This window comes from Ambystoma mexicanum, chromosome 11, assembly GCF_040938575.1.
Source record: "Ambystoma mexicanum isolate Mex_15411 chromosome 11, UKY_AmexF1_1, whole genome shotgun sequence".
In the NCBI taxonomy this organism is placed as follows: domain Eukaryota; kingdom Metazoa; phylum Chordata; class Amphibia; order Caudata; family Ambystomatidae; genus Ambystoma; species Ambystoma mexicanum.
Genome location: NC_090934.1, coordinates 1,198,975,433 through 1,199,001,643, shown reverse-complemented (window position 1 = coordinate 1,199,001,643; position 26,211 = coordinate 1,198,975,433). Strand labels below are relative to the sequence as shown.

Genomic DNA, 26,211 nt, shown 5'->3' with positions numbered 1-26,211 from the left:
CCAAAGTGCCTCTCTAACCCCTAATACCACATATCATGACTGCTTAGCCTGGACATGGATGACCATTATCATTTATCGCACAATCCCCACCCCCTCCCACAACCCCCCAAAATCAGCTCCTCAGCCTAGAATTATCTCGACGTCCCTCTTCCTTGTGCCAGTGCATGAATATGAGGCACCCTGCTGAGATACTTACTAGGTAAGTAATGGGATGAAGAAGAGTGGGGGTATGAAGATTCCTGGTAACTAAGCCAGATGTTACCTCCATGTCCTGCTATTTCATCACAGTTCTTGTGTATGAGACAAAGTGCCTCATACACAAGTACTGGGACGAGGAAGTTTAGGGCTAGGAGTTATGAAGATTACCAATAACTAATCAAGGCATTAAACACAAGCAGTGGTGCAACACCATTGAGCTGACTGGGCTTCATCTCTCTCTCTCCCCCACCTCTGAAATTTTGGGCTATGTTGACTCGAGGCTGGCTGACCTACAGAGCCGTTTCCCGACAGAAGAGGACGCAAATGTTAAAGAATGCCTGGTTTTCACTGTTAACAAAGGCCCGGCAATTACTAACAAAGTATTTCACTGTTAGTACACCTGCATTCAAATGCATATTTTTTTAAGGCAATTGAAATCGTGATGTGGGTTTAGTACTTGCATGCTAGGGGAGTGATTGGAAGGGTAGAGAGGGGAGAGGAGACTGCTCATTCTCACAGCAGTCTACAAGTGGGTACTTTCCGATCGTTGCTCTGTCCCCCTTTCGTACTGTAGAGTAAACGTATCTAACCTGGCTCGTTGGAATCGGTTTCCCAATGCCCTGCAGTACTATGCTTCTGAAGGTACCACCAGTCAGTGGAATTTTTCAACACTTTTTCTATCTGCGGAACAGTGTAATTGTAAACTACGAAGCCCTCCCTTTCCATATATGCACAATTATCGTTTTCTAGAAATATTGTACACGGACAGCAAAAATATCATTTTTGGTCTGACAGGGCTTAATACACACAGTTTGACTTTACCCAGCAACACAAGGTTGTTTTTGTAACTCCTGATGAAAGAGGGTTAGCCTCTAGCTTACAAAGAGAGTAAGATAAAGTTGCATGCATTATTATAGCCAATGGTAGGACGGGTGAGTCTAAAGCAGGAGACTGTGGCCCCGATTCAGGGGTCTGTGTAAAAAAATAAAAAAGGAAATGCTGCTCCAAGCAGGAACAACACATTTCTTAAACTCGCCATATTCCGATGAAGAAACAATGTGGTGGATGGACATGAAAGCCTTATATTTTGAATGGTCCTGATTTACGGTCTCACAACGGCCCTGGCAACCCCCGGGAATTCAAGGCAGGAGCCGCAAGATGATTCTCCTGGCAGAGCACTGCTTTTACATGTAAAAAAAAAAAAACAAGAGTTAAAATACAGCACCTGTGAGAAGCTGACATGCAATTAACATCTACTGCACATGTTTCCAATGAAGGAATTACCCGGTTTGCAGCACCAATTTTCTAATTTACTGATATCTTAGGGACACTTTCATAAATTAAAGTGACCGTCTTTTTTAAAAGAAATGCACGCAGTGATACTGGCAGCAGACTCTTCCCCCACAACAAGGTATTTTAGAAGCTTTAAATACCGGAACCATAACATCTGCTCTCCACCCACCACAAAATGGGGGTGCTGAAAATTGGAGGAAAGAATGTCTGCTTTTTATACTGCTTTTCATCCGAGCTCAGAATGGGACTGTGTGTCTGGTGGGTAGGGGAGGTTGTGACACCTTGAAAGGGTGAAGTACTTTTGTATCAAAGGGGCACGCGGTACATCTGTTGACAAGTATGGGGTGGCATTTGAGTAAGTGAAATGCAGCAAGCCAGATGGGCATGCAGCACTGCAGAGCTCTCGTTTTTCCCAATTCCATGCATGGGAAAGGCACCCAGTTCTGTTTTCTTTTTTTTGGGAATTCTGGTATTTGTAGTCCTGTATTTCAAATGGAAAATAAATGACATATTGTGGGCACACGGCCGTCCTCACAGGTGCTGGGGGGCCCAGCACCTGGACCTTGGGTGCCAACAGCATCCTGGCTGGTGGCCACTGGGCCACCGCCTTCACCTGACTTCCTGCATGGTCGAAGACTCTCAGAAGCCCGTACCGCTGCACCGCTTGTCAGCTCACGGTAAGCTTCTGTTCACTGGTGCTTACTCTTTGCACCTGTCTTGACACTAATTGGTCACTAATAAGTTGCGCAAATCACTAGTTAACTCTGGAGATCCCACTCCTCCTAAACTATCTGTCATTGAATCCCACAGATACCCCACGGACAGTGTTTCATCCCTTCACCTCCATCCTGAAGAAGGCCATCCCAGTCACCTACATCCAGTCTTCGTACCCTGTGGCCGAAACACTACAGTGTTGATCTATGACACAACTCCACCCCTTGCATACTTGTACACACCTGTTGTGTTTTTTTCCCTATGACAATACCCATGGACCAACTGAGGTCCTGGGCTGCATTCACTCTTGTGTTGTAAACCCTTGTTAACTGTGTATCCAAGAGATCTTGCACCATCAGAAGGTTTGTACCCTCCACACTCTTGAGGGTGGTACCTAGTGGTACAACTACATATCAAAAGTACAACTGTCCATCTGTCTGTTATTATGCTAACAATTGATATATTATATGCATCATCACCAAAATTCAGAGATTAAACTAAAATGATCCTGAGTCTCAAAAGTGTGGGTCTCCCATCCTGATTTTTTGTTTGAATATACGTTTACCCCCAGGCAAGCCAGGGTAGATTGTGGGGCTGCCGGCACGGCAGGAGTGCAGAAATCTGCTGCACCGATGACTCATGAATGTGGGCAACCCCACCATCGACCTTTCTTCGCTCTGACCTGGAGCACTTTGTAATTCACCACCGAGATCTGTTCTGGGTAGCAGGGTCCTTGTTTCCAAGGACTCCAACGCCAGATTCTTCTCCCAACTTTGCCCCTGACACAGAGCTGCTGCAGTGCTTCACCGCTGGGTAGCCCGGGATCTCATTGCAAGTAGGCGGGGCTGCTTCTGTTTAACTTCGCTCTGCGCCGGAGCACTTCAAGGTGTTTACCTCCTCCCAGCCCGGGGTATTACTTTCTCCCACAAGCTCCGGTGTCAGGAGCACACAACCCACAATGCCAGTTGGACCAGCAATCTGTTTGGGGGCGGCAGCACAGTAAGACCCCTGGTGCTGGTGTTGCTTGCGGTGGGGCGGGCACACACTTCTTCGGGTGCCGGGTGAGGCATCCCACCCTCTGGTAATAGTGGGATATTAAATAGCAGAGCACGGGAGGCTGTGCAGCACCTTTCCTCTCACCTCCCCCATTAGCTGCAGCAGCCACTCAGGTTCTCCTTTCTTTTTTGGGCAGCTAATGCCACAGGCTGTCCCTCACCCTGGCCGCACGAGTACCCTCTTTGAAGAGGGCCACAGATGATCTGCCGGCAGGGCACTGGGCGTGACATCCTGCCTCCATTTTCACAGCGATGGTGCCCCCCCCCCCCCCCTTGCCGGCAATGGGGACCTGCAGGACAGTGATCACACGGTGTGGGCCTGCTGGCCCAAAGTGAGAGACGGAGACAACAGGACTTCCAGTGGTTGGAGTCTGCAGCCTTTCTGTTGCACATGCATGCAGTTACTCCTTTTTATTAGGTTGGGCCATGACCCAGTCATCGCCCATCTTAAAAGGGCAATAGACTTGGGAGGGTCACACATAACACTACAGCTCTCAGAATTCCAACGTAAAAACCAGCGTGCCTTTCTCACAAATGGAACTGGGAAACCTGAGAGCTCTGGCAACATGGAGATCCATGGCATGCTCACTCTCCATCTGGAGGTTTCTTAGCCAAAATAATTCCGTAGCTCTGGTTTGTGGTAAAGAATAGTCATACAAATCGGTGATGGTAGCCACGTATACTCACAGTAACGTAGCTATAGCAAAATCATGTAGTCGGAATTGGCGCAGCAGCTCATTTTCCAAAGATGGGGTGTCATCGCTCACTGTTAACTTGTATAATCAACATATGGTTTGACTCACCCTCAAACCCTATGACCTGATCACTCGCAGACAATCTAGAATCACTCAACCTGACACAATACATCTCCACACCCTTAATGCGATCTTCAGCACTACAAACATATCTACTCTGCTCCCACCTCCTCCTATTATGGACTTATCACTCAGCAATGTACTTCTCCATACCACTGAGCACATTGGCTGGTGGTCAAGGCCACACACGACCACCACCAACCACCTCTCTCATTCCACTATGGAATAAAGTCGTAATCAGCACACTCACTCCTCAACTCTCTCCATTCACTTTCCCTCCAGGAAGTACCTCCAGCGATCAAAACCATCGACCTCTGGCTTACAAACACCCTCACGCCAACAAAATGGAGCTCTCGGAGATCAGAACCAACACCCAGGTGGTTCATCGTCAAACTCAAATCACTAAAAATCCTCAAGCACTGTCTGGAATGGACCTGGAGAACCGACCCTACAGCCCAGAACAAAACCGCCCTAGCAAGAACAACCAGAGCATACCGCCTGGAAATCTGAAAAACCAAGAAAAACTCCTATGGGAACGGAATCCTAAATGCTCGAAACCCGAGCAAGGAACTACATAGAATCATATCCGAATTCAAATCCCTGGCGTGCTTGAGCCACCCCACACCAGTCTCCCAAGCCCTATGTGACACCTTATCATTACACTTCCACAATGTCGCTATTGACAGACACTCTGCTATAATCTCTAAATTGGAACACATGTCCCCGCCCACAGGCTGACCTTTGTCCAAAAGAAAACTTGATACAAATCTTCAACTCTTTCTCTCCCATTTCACTCCAGGAGTTCCACTCGCTCGTAGCAGATAGCTGCCCTTCAGGCTCCCTTGAGGACCCCTGCCCACCCACACTCCTCAAAAACATCCTAGCCTCAACCTATGCAGGTAGTATTGCACGTTCAATCCTCAATCACACCAGAATCCTTCCCGGAAGCCCCAAAAACCTCCTACATCAAACCCATCCTCAAAAAACCGACACTCGACCTACTCCTCCCCCCTGAACTACTGGCCTATCTTCAACGCACGCTTCATGGCTAAACACGTGAAGTGCGCAGCATACAAGCAGCTTGGCCTTTTCACCGGAGCCAACAACCCCCTAGACCCTGCAAAATCGGGCTTCAGACCTCTCGGGGGAACAGAATCCTCCCTAGTCTCCATCTGGGGCAACCTAAAAAGAACAGCTGACGCAGAAGGCTGAGCCGTACTCATCCTACTTGACCTCTCTGCAGCCTTCAATACCATCTTTCACACTATCCTACTAGACAGGCTATAAACAATAAGAATCAGAAACACAGCCCTCTCATGGATCTCCTCTTTCATCTCAAATCTCTCACAAATCCGGCACCTCCACCCATTCACATCCACCTCACGACCAGAAAGAAAAGGTGTCCCACAAATAGCACCCCTATCTTCCTTAATCTTCAACTTCTACCTAAAACCCCTGCCCGCAATCATCCGCTCACACAATCTTACTTGCTACAACTACACAGACGAGATCCAGATCATCCTTAAAATTCCAAAATCTCAAGGCTCCGTCAGTCTGGACTTGTCATCATGCCTCTCGGATGTTGACCAACCACCTCAACCTTGGGGAAACTGAAATCCTAGTTTGCTAGAAAACAGCTCTCCTTCCCCAACCGATTTTGTGGCCTCAATCCCTAGTACTAGCACCGGCAACTTCAAACGTGGTAAAAAACCTTGGATGCACATTGGACACAGACTTATCCCTCACCCAACACAGTATCTAAAACCTGTTTCTTCCAACTATGGATTCTCAGGTGTATTTTCCCTTGCCTCACCTATCCCCATCGCTTCTCGGCCATCCTGTCCTGCCTAGACTACGCAAACTGCCTCTACCCAGGCGTTTCAACTAAAGAAACTCCAAAGAATCCAAAATGCTGCAGCACGCCTGCTCATTAACCTACCCCCTGTCACCCCCAGAGAACACACCAGCCCTGCACTAAAAGGCCTCCATTGGCTCCTGATTGGCCAACGCTCTACCTTTAAAGCCATGTACATCACTCACCGCGCCATCCACACCACCGGTCCAGAATTCCTTCAAGACAAAATCCTGCCCTATCAGCCTTCAAGGAATCTCAGATCTCGCACAGCATATCGCCTAGTGGTCCCACTTCACAACTCCTCCGGGCTGGGTGGATCCTCTTTCTCTGTCCAAGCGCCAATTATCTGGAACTCCCTACACATTTGCAATACTGAAAATCACCTGAAATTCAGAAAGGCCCTAAAAACCTGGCACTTCCCAACATCTTCTTTAACCCCTCTCCCTCTCTAAACTACATTGCTGAACCCAACATTCCTATACACCAATTACAGCACAGATGCCGGCAGCATTTGCAGGCCCCCCACCCATGCACAACACTCCTACCCGATAAATACTGCAGGGAAGCCAGCAGCATTTGCTGAGGTACACTGCAATAAACCTTACTCCTCCTCCAATTACAGCACAGATAACGGCAGTGTTTGCATCGGCTCACCTTGACAAACTATCGCCCCATGCACAACAACACTCGTATTCGATAAATACAGCAGGGAATCCAGCAGCATTCGCTGAGGCGCACTGCAATAAACCTCACCCTCGCTGCTCAGACTTTCGCTCCAGAGGGACCACGAAAAATGAAACCATGCCGTCCACACTGGACAAAATAGAAACGCAGCCGAACTACATTAAAGCATACGGTACGTATACCTTACACCATGTTTGTGGACACAGGCACGGCCAAACATCCATGCACCGTGGAATGCAGCTATGCCATTCCAGTCTAGCAGTGCACATAGCCATCCACACTGAAAACACCCAACTTACCGCAACACCTCTGCCCCTAGAATACAGCAACTACCAACGAAAATAAAATTCGGTATAGCTGGGCACACATTAAAACGGTATCCAGTCAGTGCATCGAATACAAAGCATTGAATGCCAAAAGCATTGAAAAAAATGCATCAAATGCTTTTTTTTCAAAGGTAAAGGTTTTATTTTAATTGTAATGGGTTTTAAGGGGTAAAAAAAACAGGGATTGGGCCCCCCATAAAAAAATACAGTTGATTCTTTTTTTTTAGATGCTAAGGCATTCAATGCAATCACTATAAACCATCAAATCTTCAGCAGTAGCACTCTATCCTAAACCACCAACAGCGCCCACCCATGTGCCTGACCTTTGGGCTGCTTAGTGGAGCCTAGCCAGCCACCTAAACCGGCGAAAATGCACACAAGCATCTCTTAATCTAAATTCTTAGAACCTCCACCACATTGACTACAGTCACCAAGGGCGCTCCAATCTCAAAGCGCATTGAGGCCATACAAATGGGAAAAGAACGCTATATAAATAACCCAATACAATACAAACATTGCAAGCATCTAGCATGCCAGGGTGTCTGACAGTGGTGGGCAGCACAATCACTGCTTGCATATCATAGCTGTCCATGTTTAGGGTGCACTCGCTCACAGTTGTGCCTTGTAGTCGCTGATTTTGACGTTGAAGTGTGTTTAACTGCCGTTCTGCATGTGGGTGATTATCTTGCATACCTTGGGTAGAAGTGCTACGGTAGCCTGAAGCTGGCTGAGCGTGTGGGTTAGACGGGGTCATAGAAAGCAGGAAAACAAAAGTTCGCAACAACAGCCATCTTGGATTAGTACTTGTTATCCCTTTCATTGCTTGGTTAGCGTCCCCAGCCCCCCTCGTTATGGAAACTAACTTCTTAGTACTGATACACTGTCAACGAAACCATGAACTTCGTAAGGTGCTACATTGTTCATGCAGGATATTAATTCCAGTTTCGGTGAAATATCGAACTCTGAAAAAAAGTTGCATAACACGTTATTCGACCTAAGAGTAATAGGGTAGATCTGTCCCAATAAGTTAGTTTCCATAACGAGGAGGGGGGACGCTAAGCAAGCACGGATCTCTTTAGAGACACTACACCGCGCAAACCGGCGTGCTAATGTTGGGAGAGGTAATATCTCGTATTCCATGTTGGCGTGGCTCCACCCCCTACGGATGATTAATAAACGTCGTATAGCGATGAAACGGCAAACTTGCGCAGTTTACAGTTGATTCTTGGCTATCCCTTTTCACACCGCGAGGGAAACCCTCGATGCTCTACCGCTACCCTAAATGGTGGTCCGTTATCACACAAATAATTCAACAACAATCTGAGAGAAAGTGGTCTCGGGAGTAGGAGTTGTGGCAGAACGTTTCCTAAATGCATGCAAATCTGAGGTCACGCATAACCCTTTGAGGCGAAATTTATCGAGTGTGAGAATTTAAAAGAGCGGACTCAACACTGCTCAGTTGCCCACCCGTTTCGTTATACCATCCAGCCTGTTTGCAATTTGTCCCCGCCTATCGCAGTAACGTCTGCCTGAATCTAACATGGACGTGTGTCAGGACCAAATCACATAGTGGTGTTGGAGGGGGCGAGGGGGGGATCACGGAAGACCAGCACTGCCAATCAAGAAAGAGGGAGTAGCACCATGGCAACAAGACACTTTCAAACAGTTGGCAGCCAGCGATTCTGCAGTCCTATTTTTGTTTCGATGGTAGAGGGAACCTAGGGAGCTGCTGGAGAAGCTTTCCGTTCTTAAAGCTTTAAGACGTTTTTAAATTGGTGTTACGTTTACCAGCAAATTATACGAGGTTTGAGGGAATTGGTTCTAGCGAGTCCTTCCCAGAGAATGGGTTTCACATCCCTTATTCCAATTTCCACAAATTACAGGTTAAAGCGATGTATCGTTTGCTGTCCTTGACTCTTGTTAGCAGCAGCCGACGCACCAGGGCAAGTCCCCGAATGGTTTAGGGCGCCCTCATTGCATGTGTTCACCCCCGCCCTTTGAAGCCAAGGCCTGCCTCCACAGAGAGAACATTAAAAACCGACATTAGCATGTGTAGGGGGCCTGAGATAATTTCTGCACCATCTTCCTCTCATAGTCGCCAGTGTAAACGTGAGGGCCGGGTTGTCACTAATCAGGCGCTCCTACGCAACACAGGTTCTCCTGCAGGACAGACCACTCACTGTGTTAAGTGCTTGCTGCGGAAGTCTGTGGCCACGCTGTAGATCACATGCTGAAGTGCAGTAGGGGCCAAATCCATATTTCTTTCTGGGTTTGATAATGTTTAATAACACACGGGCCAAATAGGATCGAACTGGCCAATAAATTCAAATACCTTGGAGTTCTTGTCAGCAACAGCATCATTGAAACACCAATGTAGGAGATGCTGCTGGAGAAAGCCAAAACACTGGCCACACAAGCACGATTGAGGGATACAAAATATGGCCGTTTTTCACTATTAGCGGTCATACATTTTTATAGAGCAAAGGTTGTGCCAGCCTAGATTTATGGTGCTGAGGCAATGCCATACATACCATATAGTCTGTGGGAAAGACTTGAAGGAATGTTTTGGAGGAAAACGCTTAACCTTCGAACTCTACGATTAATACGCAGAGAGCTCAGCATGCCATCATTGCTTGCTACAGTGGAGTGGAACAGCTTGGCATTACTCCGAAAGATATTATTGCCGACAAGTCAGAGAATACTCCAGATCATCAATCAACTAACAAATGGAACCATCAAAGTTTTAACAGAATGGGCGACGAAGGCCAAAAAAAGCCTGACAGAAATTGCTTGTACCGAAACTGACCTGATGTTTAACCCTACAAGGGTAAAGAAAAAAATGATGGAATTAGACTGGATTCTTACTTTAGAAAAAGCTGCTTCCACTAAGCTCACAAAGGATCTGCCTATAAACAAAAATAAACGTAATCAATTGCGAGGCTATCTACTGAAATTTTCCAACAGACTATATAGAGAGACCTTTATGAGGATGCGTGGTTTAAACCTGCTCCAGACAAATGAAATAAACGCGATTTGCGGAAAGTCTGCAACAAACTCCTGCAGATTTTGTGAAGCACTAGAGCAGGTTGAAATGATAAAGCACATTTTGCATATCTTGCCCAGGTCTGAGAAAGGAACAGAAACTTTTTTTGAAGCCCTTGATAAGTGATCTTCAAACAATTGCCGACAAGGACCGGTGGGACTTATATTGATCAATGGAGAAAAGACTGTGTGGGTGATAGGCGCTGTTTCATTCATTTGTGCAATCCCACTACTCTGCGATGTCCAACCTTATGGATGAAATACTCTGGAAGAAATAATGTATGTAAACTAACATTTTCTGAAGATTTAACTGCTGGGAGAATCCCGTTATCGATATAGATTGCTGGAAATTGTAAACCATTGTGAAAACAAATAACAATTAAAATAAAAATAACACCATGCTATGGAGCACGGTAAGAAGCACTATAAAAAGCATGCTTCTATACTTCTGTTTATTTTTACCATGGCCCTTGCAAAGTGTTTGAGAGAGAACAGTGTATTAGCTAGTAACACAGCCATGTTAGCAATGGGTTTTGATGCAGTGCTTCTGGACACAGAGGTGTTCATAGTATGGACGGGACTATTTTAAACTGGGCTGCGGTCCTTTACTGCCTGGCCTGCTGGTAGCTTCCCATTCTGCCCATGCCTAGGAGCATGCACCGGAATTCATTTTGAATAGGTTATTTCATAAACAATAATTCGTTTCTTATAAATCAATAAGGTGTTAACACTCGTAGAGTAGCACAGACAAGATCTGATAGTGCACCATTAAAAAATATGTCAGCCAGTTTAGGGCTTGACCCTTCATATTTATTTCCTCTAGATGGGAAAATACATAATACATGTTTTAAAATACTTCTTGTGTAAAACCTGCACTTTGTTTGTGCAGGTTTGGTAACATTTGACCATTTACATATATGTGTATGTGGGGGGGGCATTATCAAAAAACCAAAAAACGGATCGGTTTCATGTCGACCAAAACTACACGAAGAAAGTGTGGAATTTAAAAAAGAAGGCTGTCAAAACACGTAGAAATGGGACAATGGGATGTGGCGGATAGTTGAATGTCGGCCACCAGCCAAGCAATATTTGCCTCTATACTGCCTCAATCTATCTATATCCTATCGTAAATCATCCAATATTGCAGCAGTTGTATGCTGTACCCATCATAGGAGCATTAAAGTAGGATTGAGGATGGCAGATTGACAATAGGTAGGGTGATTATTTGCCATGTCCAGATGGCCATGCTGCTTTTTTGCAGTAAATGGTTGAAATATGCAATTTTAAGCATGCCTTGCATAATTTCAGACTGAAACCAGCAGCTGCGTCAGAAGCCCACCAGCACCTTTGTGATTACCTGACAAAAGACCAGTTGTTTACAGATTATGGATGGGCAAAGAACAGTTTGAAGGCCCCATAGCATTTGTTATTTTGGGTTAATGAAGAAAACGATTCCCTCATATAGGTATCTAATGTAAGGCAAATCATTGTGGTTTGTTTCTGACACGGTAAAAGTGTTGAATGTCAGAATTCCATTGGGGTTAGCATTCATCACTGCAAAAATCATAGCCACGTTTGGAAATAAGAAAGATTGTCAGAAAAGGTCTGGGTGGGAGAGTTCAAATTGTTACATAGGTCTCTAACATGAATACACAATAGAGAAGTGTCCTTTTTGGCCTTGTGAATACGTTTTGTATTGCTTGAAAGGTCAATTAAAAAGGACCACTTCGGGACAGTCATTTTTGCGGCATCTCCTTCTTAGCAGTCTCCATATTTTTTGTGGCCAATTTCTATCGGATAAACTAACAATCAAGATACGAATTTTGATCAATTATTGGAAATGCTTGCTGTGGGATGCCTCTGTTGTTTACAGGGACAGTGACGAAGTTGGATTCCAGTACCAAAAGCTTAGCAGAATCTCTAGTGGTGGAAACTTGGCTAACGTTCGTGTTCCAGATCTGGTGCCTTGTCCACCGTTAAGATTGAGCTCCACTTTGGTGTAAAGCGTGGTTTCCAGAACACCATGATCATCTTGTATGCAAGTGTGGATAGTTTTGATTCGAATCATGGGAGCACATTTTTCTGCACAAACTGTGAGGGGGTATATAATTGTGTTTTCCTCTGTTTAGTGGCATGAGCACCTTTTTGAGACCTACCGATCCCTCCATCACAGAATGACATGTAATTATATTTGCTGCCTTACATAGTGAACAAATGAATATTCTTAGCTTCTAGCCATGAACCCCCCGCATGAATGCCAGTGCTCCACATACACAAAGTAGCCTACGTGTTAGTGGCAGAGTGTGAATAATCACTTACCTGTGGCTAAGCACTGAGTTCATATTTTATTACCTACCTTAAATTGCACTTAATGGTTGTAATATCAAACTCCTTCATACTGCTTGGGCTAATACAAAATTTGGGGTGGTCAGTGGTGTTGGGGAAATGGCATTCTTATGTGGTTTATTCAGGCCGTCCTAGACATGACAGGAGTGGGGCGTCACATTACCCTAACGTAGGACATTCCTAAACCACACTAGCACATGGGTTCATTGTGGACCACCTCTCAGACAATCTGAAGGCAATCAATAACTACAGGTGCAGACCACATTCCAAGCATTTTGAAAAGTTCTAGGCCTGCCACTGAATCATCTAATCAAATGAACATGGTTGCTACATTAAACCCTCACTCAATTGAAGCAGTTCTTGTGGGAAAACAAGTCATACAATTTACTCTAATCTCTGAGTTAGTCGAGTTTGGTAATACTGAATCTATACAGAACAGAAACCTAGGCCACATTCTTCTCCATGTGGAGAAGAACGATGAGGCAGGACCAAATTGCAGTCTTATTTTTAATCTCCTAACTCAGAAATATGTACAGGCCTTCTGAAATGTTTAGTTCTGTTTGTGTCATTGCTTTCAATCCTAATATCTTAAAACACCTCTTTTCTCAATGTAACTTCACAATTCCCTCTTCTTCGATGTGTTTCTCTGTTCTTCAGGTCAGCAAAGCACCATCATTTTACATCACTATTGTGATGATTCTAAAAGAGAATTGTCATATGATAAAGTATATTTGTTTCCTTTGTAGCTCATAGATGTTCTTGGATTCTCATGTTTAATTTATTTAGAGTGCTCCCTATGCATGCAAGATAACGGGGCAGGTTAGGGCATATACCACATATACACTATTGCAGTTAATGGTTGATTTTATATATCACTTCCTACTGTCCCGTGTTTGTAAATATTGCTTGCATTTATTCATGCCATACTTGCATCCAGAACATTGACTGCAGCTTTGTAAGTCTTTTACTGGTGAAGGTAACCATATTGTATTTCGGTCAGGTTGACATGCAGTTACTTTAAGTAACCAATCTTTAATTAATGGTAATTCCTCAAGGAAGCATGGTATTTTTTCTAATGTATCTTTTCGGTCTTCATCTAATCACAATATACAGCAGTGATAATTAAGTATGCATCTGATCGTGTTGGCTTCTTTACTGTGTATGGTTATGGAATAAAATCTCATTCTTCACTTTGGAGGAGTCCTTTTGTCTGAAATATTTTTTCTTATTCATATATCCCTTGATGCATTTTGCATTCTCCCTTGATCTTGGAGACTGCTATGGATATCTAAGGTTCTGGATTCGGGATCTAATGTTTTTCTTGCTTGTAGTCTTAACCCAGTTCGCAGTTCCTGTGTGCTTGTGATAATTTCCCATAAGAGATTTTTCATTTAGTTGAGGAAGAATGTGCATATAGTATAGAATTGCACAATGTTGATTTACAATGTTATTGTCTATTCAAACTAATGTTCATCATCTTGATTGCCAAATCTAAGTAGATCCTGGATTCCTTATTCCATGCGTAGGTACATTCCAGCAAATGTAATTCTGATTAAAAACATTACGGTATATTTGGAAAGCCTCATGGTGCCATCCTGGATAATAAACGTTGAGGTTCATCAATACAGGCCCATCCATTTATGCTGCCACCATACATGCATATCATTAAGCAAAACTTTTATATAATCCTATCTCCAGCATTTGCATCACCATCATGGTTTGTTCAGGATATCTCACCCATGTGTGTGTCCAAGAAGGCTATCCTAGCATTCAAATCTTCCCGGTGCTGTGTGCATGTGTATAATGATTTGGTGTCCACTGTAATAAAAACATAGTTTCTTTGCCACGCAGATACTCTGTCCTTGAGTAAAAAATAATTTAAAAAAAGTTCTTGATGTTTTGTATATATGTAGGTAATGTTTATACACATGTAAATAAGAACTTGAGATAAATTAACATATATGTTCAACAAAATGATACTTGGGAGTAAATTGTTGAATTTCTAGGTGGTGATGCTAGATACCTAAGCACCTTTGCAAGTTATAGAAGCATGGGATCATTGTAGAATACATTTTGTTTTAACATAATCTAGCTCATTGATGGCCATCGCGTCTTCTATTAATTCTACCATGGGTGGTTAAAAAGCCATTAAGGATTTCCAATAACAATTCCCATCTGTCAATTTTCATGAGATTTACTCTTTATACTGTTTCTTGCCCCCGTTGACTACATTTCATCCCTTATATGAAGATCTTATTATAATCTATGTATTGCTGTTAAGCTTTTCAATTGCTTCAAAATATTATTTATTCAAACTGTTTAATTCTTTCAATTACTCCTGGACAACTCCAGTTTCCAAAGATCTGGATATGTCTGCTTTCCCAATCACACATTGATTTGCTTCTAAGGTTGCTCCGCTTTTAGTTTTTTTTTTTTATACTTTGCCAGAAAATGACAATTTTACATGACACGTCTGCCTGGAACATAGGCCGGGTAGTAACATCAGCAATCCATACCCCCTGCCGCCCTCCTTCCTCCTCCTCACATACTGAACAAGAATATTGCTAATAGTTCACCCACCCCCCTCCCAAAACAAAAGGTGTAACCAAATTTGTACTAGTGAACAAAACAATAATACACACACATTGTCATATTTTCTGGCCATCTATTCTCAGGTACTCTGATAGGGATCATCCGTAAGAGCTTTTAGCCTCCTTTCTTAGTTAACTGTTTCCTGTGACAGGGGTAATGTGTGGGGAAGGACTGAATACGGTAGTGTTTGTGACTTGATAGGAGCCTCAGCTGCAAGGGATGTACAATTATAGGAGCCTTACACGTCAGTCTGCCTTTTTTCAATGTTTGTGTCTCTAAATAGGTCTGCCACAACGTCTCATAACGGAGCATTCTAACAAGCAGATCTTAGAAATCATCATTAAGCATGGTTGTTTGGCAGGGCCTTTGGCTACTTTCCATTGCATGATAAAGAGCTTGCATGCCGAGAAAAGGATTGTGTGTCAGTTTTCTTATGGTTGGGTCTGTGTGCCAATCCGCTTCATCTGCACCAAACAGCATTAGTCCTGGGGCCAGGTCAATCATCAAGTTGGAGATTTGGGTAATCATTCTGTGTATTGTTTCCCAGTATGTTTTAATCCGTGGGCATGTCCACATGATATGGCCTATCGTACCCATCTCTTTGGATTGTCGCCAGCATGCAGGAGAATGGGGCCCATACGGTGGAGTTTACTGGGCGTGAAGTAAAGCCCTTCGATCATCTTGTACAGAATTTCTCTGTTGCAGATGTTGTGTGATGATGACGTTATGTTTTCGAAGCAGTCATATATGTCACCACCACCTATTGGTGTGTCAAGGTCGTTGGACCATTGTGCTGCAAGAGTTATGTTACGTTTGATATTGTTCGTGGTACATATGGTCTAGAATGAGCGTATTCGTAGGAATTCGGTTGGATTTTGCCCCATTTCAAATTTGCCCGCCGATGGGGTATTCTGTAATGTCTGGGTGGTTGTGTTGGATCTGATGACCTCTCGTAAAGTGAGGTAGTGTAGCCACTCTGTGTGTTGGAGCATGAGTATTTTGCTAGCATCTTGGAACCCCATTGGTGTGCCCCGACGTATAAGTCTTGTACTCTGATCTCAGACCAGAAGGAGTCTTGGTACTTATGTAACGTGTGGTCTAGGCCGATCGAAAGGACTGCTCGTATGCTGATCCAGACTGGAGCCGCCTGGTTCTGAGCCCTGTAGTTGTCTCATCTTATGCCTTTGTGTCAGTGTTGGGCTTATAATCGGGTGAGAGTCTATACGCGTAGGTCGTTTATTTAGTGGAATGGCAGGATTTCTGCTGGGGTATATGGTGCAATTATGGAGAGTTCAATTGACCTCCAACTGGACGTGTCTGATGTATCAAACCATCTTTTGGCCCAGCATAGTTAGGCTGCCTGGTAATTGGTCCGCCAGGTTGGTACTGCTAATACCCCATCGTTTTTGGAGGCCTGGATGACTTCAAGCAGTAGCCTTACCTTTTTGCCTCTCCAGATTAATTTGGCTAGTTGTGAGTCTAGATCTTTGTACATTTGTTGTGATGGGGCACAGGGTAGCATCAATGCTAGATATGAGTTTTGGGAGGGAGTTCATTTTAAAGGCGTTGATGCAGCCTGCCAGTGAAAGTGGGAGTGTGTTTCATCTAAGAAGGTCCAATTTAATCTTAGTCCGGGTTGGTGGGTAGTTCAAGTCAGCAATTTTTTGGATGGACGGGGTAATATAGACCCCCAGGTATTAGATGTATTGCAGTTGGAGGCGAAAAGGAGCCACTCTGCCTGGGTCCCATGGTAAATCGGGTCTGAGGGGAAGAATCTCTGATTTTGTCCAGTTTACTTTGTATCCTGCCATAGGTCCATATTCATCTAGCAGTTGGTGCAAGCGTGGGAGCGAGACTGCAGGGTTGCTAACATAAATCAAGAGGTCGTCAGCATACAGTGTTGTTTTGACTCTCTTATCACTCTGCTCCGTAGTGGGTCCGTGTGTAGTTTCTCCGCTATTGGCTCAATGGATAGAGCATATAAAAGGGTGGAGAGGGGACATCCTTGTCTGGTGCCTGAGTATAGAGTAAACCTGTTTGAGGCTGTCCTGTTAGTGGACACCAAGGTTTGGGGGTTAGTACATAGTAGTCTTATTAGCCTCAGAAGCGTTGGTGGGAAACCATAAGCTGTGAGTGCCCTAAACTTAAAATCCCAACTGACCTTATCGAATGCTTTTTTCAGCGTCGACCATAAGTACCATTTCGTCTGGATCATCTCGTCCGGCGTGTACATGCAACAATCGCCTAAAATTGTCCACTCAGTGGTGACCCGCGATAAAGCCTGTTTGATATTTATGGATGAGATGTGGTAGACTTTTCTTTATTCTGCGTGCGAGGCAGTTAGCCAATATCTTGGCGTCTGCGTTGATTGGCGATATCGGACGGTATGATCCACAGTCCTTTGGGTCACGGCCTTCTTTATGAAAGACAATTATATTGGCCTCCAGCATCGACCCTGGTACATGACCCTGGGTCACTGACTCAGCAAATACTTTTTCCAGCAATGGGGCAAGGTGGTCTCTCATTGCTTTATATAGATATATGGGGACGCTTTTCCCGCTGTTAGTGAAGAGATAGCTTGGGTAATTTCATCTTCAGTGATTGGTGTCTCGAGTTTTAATTTTTGCAAGTCGTTAATTGACCTAAGTTGAAGCATGTCTAAGAACGTATCAATATAATCTGGGGAAACTGGGTTCGGGTTAGAGTATAGTTCACCATAATATTCTGCAAAGTGGCTGTTAATGTCTTTTTCGTTAGTTAGCAGATTCTTGGTGCGATCACAGATGGCAGGTATGTGTTGGGAGGATTGTCTGGTGCAGAGGGCTAGCACCATCAGGTGGAGAGGTCTGTCAGTGTCTTGGTAGTAGGTCTGCGGCCAGCTAATGCATGATTTTTGCTTCCGTTGGGAAGTGATTTGTTTGAGCTCCATTCTTAATTTGTTAAGTCGAGCGTATGTGGTGGGGTCTCGGGGTCTGCTTATGTTGGGATTCTGCTAGTGGGATGTCAGCAGTGATCCGATTTTCTTGTTCCTTACATTTATTTATCTTGTGGGCCAATCCGAAATGCATTGCCCTCTGAGGAAGGCTTTAAATGCATCCCATCAGGTGGCGGGTGAATAATCTGGGGTCAGGCTGGTTTCACAGAATAGGTCTGTGTCTTCCTTGAGGTGTTTGAGAAAATCTGGCTATGCCAATGCTCTTAAATTTAAGCCCCAAGGTGGCCTATCGGGTGGGACCCCGGGAAGTCCTACATGAAGGAGTACCTGTGCATGATACCATAGATTGTTTTATTTGTAATGGGGCTTTCACGGGGCCACTCAGTAGTCCAACCTAGAGTATGATTTATGGCACTTTGAATAGAAAGTATAATCGAGGAGTTGTGGATGAAGAGTCGGCCATATATCGGTTAGACCCAAGTCGGACATGAGGGATAGTGGGGTAGCACGTTTGCGTGGAGTTGGGGGTTGTGATAGGGGAGTGCCCTAGTGGTCCAGTGTCGCATCTTGAATTGTGTTCCAATCCCCTCCAATAAGTGTGAGAGTCCCCATGTATTGTGCACATTTTGCAAAAACCTGAGTGAAGAACGTGGGCATATCCTTGGTTAGGGCGTATATGTTCAAGAGAGTTAGGGGGTGTTGTCGAATCAGGCCCTGGATCAGAACATATCTATTATCTTTATCTAAGAGGGTGTGGAGTAGTTGGAACAGGAGGTGCTTGTGAATTAGGATTGAGACTCCTCTTTTACCTCTATGCGGTGAGTGGGCGTATATCCCTACCCACCCTTGGTTTAATTTCCCTGATTCATGCCCATCAAGGTGTGTTTCTCGTAGATAAGCAATATTGTTCTGTGTGTCTCTCAGGTAGTTGAGGATTCTCCGTCTTTTGATTGGGTGACCTAACTCTTGTACATTAATTGTCACTAGGCGTAGTTCAGCCATTCCAATGGGGTCTAGGCTGCTGTGTGAGTGGGGTTGAATGAGCATTGGTATGGTTATACCTGAGATAGCAATTTAGATCAAACAATGTGTGTGTATGTGTGGTTAAGAACCTCAACTAACCAAACACTGCCTCAAACATGTGGGCCATAACATCAACATTGGGATAAACCAACGGTATCCCAATACAACTTCCTAAGAACCCATGAATTGGGGGTGTGTGAGAGACAATACCAATCTCACTCGCCCCCATGGCATGCTGGAGAAATTCGTCTGGGGCAACCAGTGATGCTGGGTGTCCCTGTGGGGGGTGGGGTGTTGGGGACGGCTCACCTTTGAAGGAGTAGCTTCAACATCTGCATGGGTTGTCTCGTCTAGGGAATCTTAGACATGGTAACGTAGGTTGTATATTCTCTTCCTTGGAGTCTCATTTGAGTGCACAAGGAAGAGTTATACTTGGATTTGTGTGTCGTTGTTAATTGGATGAAAGCACAGTGGAGCGGGAGACATCATGTTGGTGGTCGAGAGTCCTTGCGGTCGGATCCATTTGGGCATCTGCCGGAGCATTGCCGCTTGCTCCTCGGTCGCTGTTGTTGAAGGTGCCATTGTGAAGCGTCCAATTGATGGGTTGGTCTTTCGTCCCCTGTTCAGGTGGGGGCAGTCTGTAGAGACAAGATCCTGCTGTGGCAGTAGTCGCCAAGCGTCCTCTGGATCATCGAAAGAGTGCACTTTTTTTTTAATTCATTTGGATGCACCAGATTGCGAGGAATTTCAAATAGAATTTGTGCTTTGTGCCTTGAAGTGCAGTAAATAATGGGGCAAATATCTTCCTCCATCGGGATACTTCATCAGAATAATCAATAAAGATTCGGATTTCTGACCCTTCCGGGCAAATGGTGCCAGCAGCTCTCTAGGTACATAGTATGGCAGTCTTGTGTTGGAAGTTGAGGCGCCGCATCGTGATGGGCCCTGGGTGATCTCCGGTCGACGGTCTCAGGGCCCTGTGGATTCTTTCAATTACATGTATCCTTGTATATGTAGATGCTCTTGAAAGAAGCAATATACATAAGCCTCGAGGTCTGACCCCCCCCTGCCTGTTTGGAGAGGCCGTTGAGGCGAAGGTTGTTACTCCATGAGTGATTTTCCTGGTCCTAAACTTTCGCCTGAGGTGTTGTACTTCCGTATTGAGGCCGTCAAGCTCTGTGGCAGCCACTGCACTTATCCTCGAGTGCATTGATCCATTGTTCGTTGTCGGTTGTGCGTTCTGTCTGGGCATTTAGTCGGGTCTGCATGTCCTGAATGTCAGGCTTGATTTCCAGGACTGTGACGTTTGTTTCTTGCGTGCTGTGGCCTATCACTTTCATTTCTGTAAGGAGTGTTTGTAACTGATTTTGTACATCCATCTTGATGGACTGACGTGTAGATCAGCGTGCAGGTAGTTCTATTGAGCTTGGAGCACTGCTTCTGCCGGTGTTGTTTTCAGTTGGATTCTTTACCGTGCCCCAGTGGCAGGCCGGCGACCAAGTGGAGGGGTACGCAGTACCCTGTATTCAGCTGTCGTTCAAAGATACTTCCTGTGGTTGCTTGGTGCGGTCAAAACTGCTGCACCCCCTTATCCCCCGGAGGCACGTCCAGCAGTCTCCGGGCCAAGCTTGTGGAGTTAGTACATGTAGGGGTGGAGATATATTTCGAAGTGTCCCCTTGGGTTGAGAGTTAGAATGAATGTATGTGACCTTTGGGTGTGTTTTGATGAATCTTGCCGTCTGTGCTGGGCGTTTGTCCGTAATGGAGTTTTGACTTAAGGCAGCTTCTGGTTAGTTGGGGTGCTTCACTGTATCCAGGCCTCAGTCCTTCGGTTATCGGCAAATTAACAGTGGAAGGGGGTGCTTTGCCCTGCTAATGAGGGTTCTCAGGGAGATTGAGCAGGACCTGGGATCTTGCAGTATATGCGGACCGGGTGGAAAGCAGGAATTCCGTGACTGCAGTGATAGGGGGTTCCCCTGCCAGCAGTTATTAGAGTGCAAGGTGGTAGGCGGCCTCACTGCTGTTTAGTGTTGCTGCCACGTGCCTATAAGTTTGTCGGTATATGAGACTGGAGGGTCACTGTGGCCGTAATGTTCGCTTTCCATTGATGCGTTATTCAAAAGGCTGCCATGCGTCCCTCACCTTCCCCAGTGTTGCCTGCTGTGTGGTCTAATGCTCCACTGTATCTGGTTCCGTTGTTTGTGTTGGCTGTGAGGCTTGCCTGGCCCAGATGCCCCTGCCAGTCCAAGTCGGCGTCCTGCAGTGGGGCCCAAATCCCCCCTAGCCTTCACCACGGGGTGTTGCTGACTTAGTGGCCTGGCGTTGTGACGGCCAAACAGTCGGTGCTGTGGTGGGAGGGGTGTCTTACCTCTGCTGTTTTCTTCTTGCGGGTACCTCTGCGTTCGTGTTGTAAGGGTGTTGTGTGATCCCAAGCGGATGTGCTTTGCAGGGAGCCTACTGCATTACGTTAGTTTGTGTGGCCCGGGCAGCGCAGGAATGAAGGGAAACATTGCCATGGGGGGGGGTGTGCCCACGATATTTCCTCAGCGATGGGTGTCGGTTCAGCAGCGCTGTGCCGCACAGTGAGAGGAGCCAGTTGGTTTAACTTTATCCTGTAGACCGCCTCATGCACAGGCTCTTACCGGGATGCACGCACTGGAGCCACCATCTCTCTACAGACACAGGGTGGCCTTTAGTATGTTGTCCTTGCGTATGCTATTCCCTGTCTATCTGAGCGGTTGGAATCAGCACCAGTCCGATGTCTCTGGGTTGAGCTTGTCATCGCTTGAGGTTAGGTTTCGAGCCAAGCAAGATAAGCAGTATATAATTGTGAAATTGGGCCCACCTTCAACAGAGCAGCATCACCACGCTTCCTCTGGCTCTCGAGTGCCCCCCCCCCCTCCTTTTTTTAAAGTTTGATCAAAGCCAAATGATATTGTCCCTTTTGGCTTTACTGCGTTCATCTGTTATAGGTCATGATTTCCTCCTACAGTCAAATACTACATTGTTTCCAAAGTATCTAAATGTGTATTGAAAACTAGAGGTCAAAGGCCAAATGGCCCTCTAACTGGTATTTGCCCCAAAAAAAAGAGACAACTCAGAATGATTGTGGTATGCCAAATGCAAGGTAACCTAGTTCTAATTGCAATATAAACTAGGGGAAAAACAAGATTGATAGCCAAGCTCACACTCAAGTATTTTTTCACCACTCAACAGGAAACCGCAGTTTGTATAGGCATTTTGATGTCACCGTTATGAAAACCTATCGCTCCTGGTCATTGGCTCCCTCTACTAAGCTACATATATAATTCTATATGTCCACAACTAATGATTGGACAATTCCTATCTAAGATCTCACCCATAAACCATCCCATAAAAATGTCCTACCTCATCATGCTTAAATATTAGTAGGCTCTAAATTACATCTGTTGTGACAAGACACATGCTCATCGGTTAGCATGCGGTCACACTCTTCAGGAAATGGCTGCATGATGACATCTTTTATGTAGATGGGAGGAGAAGACAAGCGTACCGCCTTTGTTCCTAATTAAATTAAACTGCCCATATTGTCCCTGCTATGATATCTCCAGTCTCAAGGACCTGTTCTTGCAACCACGCCATCCTGGTCTTGACGAATAATTCTGCTTTCACCATGTGCATGGTAATTACTTGTCTTTTTAGTCGCATTGCGTTTCTCTGTCATGCCTAGCCGATCGCAGAGACATATCTGCCAACTACTTATGAACTTCCTGGGATTTTCAGTCCGTCCCATAGACTTGAAATGGTCTGCCGTATTATCTAACTTAATTTTCCTTGACAGCTGGATGCACACAATGGTATTTTGTTCTGCCATGTAACCCTCCCCTACGAAGCTTTGGGTTTTCACATTCCTTGGAAGCAGCTATGTCCAGCTACCACAGCATTTCCTTGAATTAACTGTATTTCTTCAAATAGTGTGTTTAACTTGGGCTTTTTTTTAAAGCTGCAGAGTTTAATTATCTGCTGTGTTTAGTGCCATTTTGAAATGGCAGCTGCTTGTCACGCGTTTTCCTCTGCAGGACACATTTATTTTGCTGTCTACTGAGTCCTGGTGCATGCCTATCGCGTGATATTCTACGTATGGGTAGCCGCACCCTGATCCTGCCTACAGTTGTTCTGCCCTATTTGTGTAGTGAGCCCCTATCTTGGGTACACGCCTTCCTGTCACATAGTCTATTCTATTTTAAAACACACTAATTGTGCAAGGTAATGCCTTAACTGTCCCCTACTTGCGTAGTGGAACTAACTATTCTATGTGCCAGCTGCATTTCCAGGAGAATTTAAAGTGCAGTTTCAAATGTGTCCTTATCTTATAATTGTGTTTCTTCTGAGGGAGGCAGGGTGCAGAGCCTGATCATGCTCTCTAGTCAACAATTGCCCCATTACAGTATTGACAGAGCACTCTGGGATATTTCACTAACATGCGGTATGTAGGATCACTGACACTCTGTTGAATGTGTTTCTAAAGTTGTGGTTCTGATAAACTTGTAAATGATATGTATAGTGGAACTAATTTGATAGAAAAGTTCATTCTTAACGTCCTTCTTTAATTGAGTTGGGGTGTAATTAGAGATGTACATTTTTGCCTCTGCCGTACTCTATTGGGTTTTTCATAGCCTTTTGCGGGGTAGATTTTTGCACGACTCTTGTTAGGGCTTTGCCACCATCTAAGAGGTGGGGCAGTGCACCCAACCTAAAAGATAAACCATACTTCTCGACAGTAGCTAGCTGTGGCAGAGCAGTCTGGGTTGACTGCCTGGTGGGGAAGTAGACTTGCGCTGAGGTACAATGAATCCACAGTTAACCAAAGAAACCACATCAGAGTGGTATACTGAAAAAAGTATACACCTATATTAGGTTACACAGAAATTATATCCATTATGTCTGATGGCTAATTCGACAAGACACATAGTTAATATACACAATGTATGTAGTAAATTGTCAGTGAAGAAACGTCTCACCTCAATACTACAAGTTAAGTCTGCAGTTTAGTGATAGACACATATCACATAGTGAATGGGGAACCTGACATTTGAAACACAGTTTTATATTTGTAACATCACCCAAATTGCCAATAACCAATAGTCTCAATATTCCTAACATCTAGGACATAGTATCATGGATAATTCCATTCTTTAGCTTAAAATCTGTCTGAGCCCTATGTGGATACAGGAAACATGCCCAGAGGCAGGCAAGTACCTCTAACCTCACTTTCAGAAGAGTTTCAGGTGAGTTAAAAGCTCCTTATAGGAATTGAAGGCTAAAGTTAGTAGGCCTGATTGCGTGTACGGGGAAAAGGGAGGTACTTCCCAGTTCTACCCATGGGTTCAGAGAGGGCGGCAACCAGCCTCGGGCAGCAAGAGATGAAACCCTAAAGAAGAGCTTTAGAGCTTTCGAGGCATTGCTGACACCAGAGGAGCAGTGGCGTCACCAGGAATCAAATTTAGGAGGGGCACAGAGGGGGCCAAAGACAAAATTAGAGGGGCACAGACAAAAGTAAGGGGAGAACATGGTCACTGCTCGTCTTAGGTAGAGGGTCACAAGGGGGGGCACAGGGTTTCACAGGGGGTCCTCGGCCCACCTAGACCCCCCCCCCCCAGCAACGCCACTGCGGAGGAGATGTGGCAAAGCAGGATTCAGACCCAGTACAAAGGAATGGGCAAACAGTCAGAAAATACCTACAGTGCTCTTCCCCCTGAGGGTCAATCGCTTGAATAAACCACCAGCGTAGAACTAAGTACTCACGCCGAGTGGTTTTAAAATGAACATTCGGGATGCCTGAAACCACCTAGTTAGTACCACTCGTCTTTTCCAGGTATGGTTTACATTATCCAAACAGTCTGGGACTTGAAACCTGGACCAGCAATGACCCAGGTGGAAGACAAAAAAAAAGAACCTGTCTTCTTAAAAGCGGGACCATCCAGCTATAAGCTGATGGTGCTTAGAAGACCGAGGAACTCGGTAAAGCAGGCCTCAGGGGCTTTATGGTTAAAGGTGGGCCGCACACCAGCAGAAGATGGTCGCACAATAACTACGATGAGGAAGACCTAGGATGGCCAAAACGAACAGGAGACTTAAGGGGTATGCTCCAAAGACCTTTTTGGGCAACATCAGCTTCCTACACCAAGGCGGTGGACCAAGGAGATAAAACTGGGGAAATGCCAAAGAAAGACCAGAGCTACGGGGAGCGACACGCCCAGCCCGTATGGCCAGGCGTGGTCTTCAGATTCAGCAACAGCCTTTTGGCACCACAATCTTTAAACCTTAAGCCTTCTTATCCCTTTTCCCTTCATGTCTCCCCTTCATTACTCATCATTTCTCCATATATGTCCTCTTGTATCTTTCTTATTCTCAACTCCTCGTGTGGTTGCTGCTTAGCCATTTCCCCACCACCTTCCTTGTTCGTATACCATCCTCCTTATGCCCCCACCCCACCCTTTCCTTGAAGTCATTGCTGTACCATGGGAAAAAATGATTGTAGATAAGGGGGTGTTGTTTTTTTTTTAACTACCTCTCCACTAGCTGCATTGCAAAGCTTATTATTTTTTTGTTGTTAAAGGAGGAACATTAAATAAGTATAACAATTAAACACCCCTCTGTTCTTAATTTATGAATTTAGGTTATTTCTTCGGTGACCAGTAAGCTAGTGCAGAAAAAACGTTAAGGGTCAGACCCTGCGATAAAACGGCTATGACATCCTTCCCGAATCTTTCGACTATGACATTTAAGAAACCCACTTAACAAACATGAGTTGCAAGTGATGGAAACAATGCGTGACGCTTTATGCAATGTATTTAAGAAACTGTTTTGTTAATGCAGTTTCCTGTATTGTCCTTTATCGTCAGTGTTACACTGAAGAGAGATCGGGGCAATTTCAGGCTTCTTGGAGGCATGGCATCAGCGGGTTGGTGTTTGTCCGCTAGTCACGCCTTATTGTGCCTGCACGGTGTACAAACTACAACACACGGCATGCGGATACAGTGAGTAGTGCAGGAAGAGGATTGCCACAGTCCTCATGTGTACAGGCATCTCGTGTCTGAGCAGTTTGTCTATGCTCCCTCCCATCCCCCCAACCTGTATTTGTTGTAAATCGTATTGCATGGTGGTAGGTCGTATTATTTGCTTGCATACTTAACCGGTCATCGTACATAATAGGAAGGTAAGAAAAGCATTTTTGCGGTAGCTGTTTTCTGGCAAGCGCTGGGCATTTAGAATATGTATCTACCGAGTGCTCCGCGTTAATAATTTCCCAACGTATTTTGGAAAAAGTCGTATTCCACCTACACTTGTGGAG

The 26,211-nt window shown here is 45.0% G+C and overlaps 1 protein-coding gene across 3 annotated transcripts in view; it reads left to right on the top strand.

Annotated features, from left to right (window-relative positions):
- SIN3A (SIN3 transcription regulator family member A) overlaps positions 1-26,211 on the top strand; it is a 1,166,566-nt gene that overhangs the window by 2,525 nt on the left and 1,137,830 nt on the right. The window lies entirely within an intron of this gene.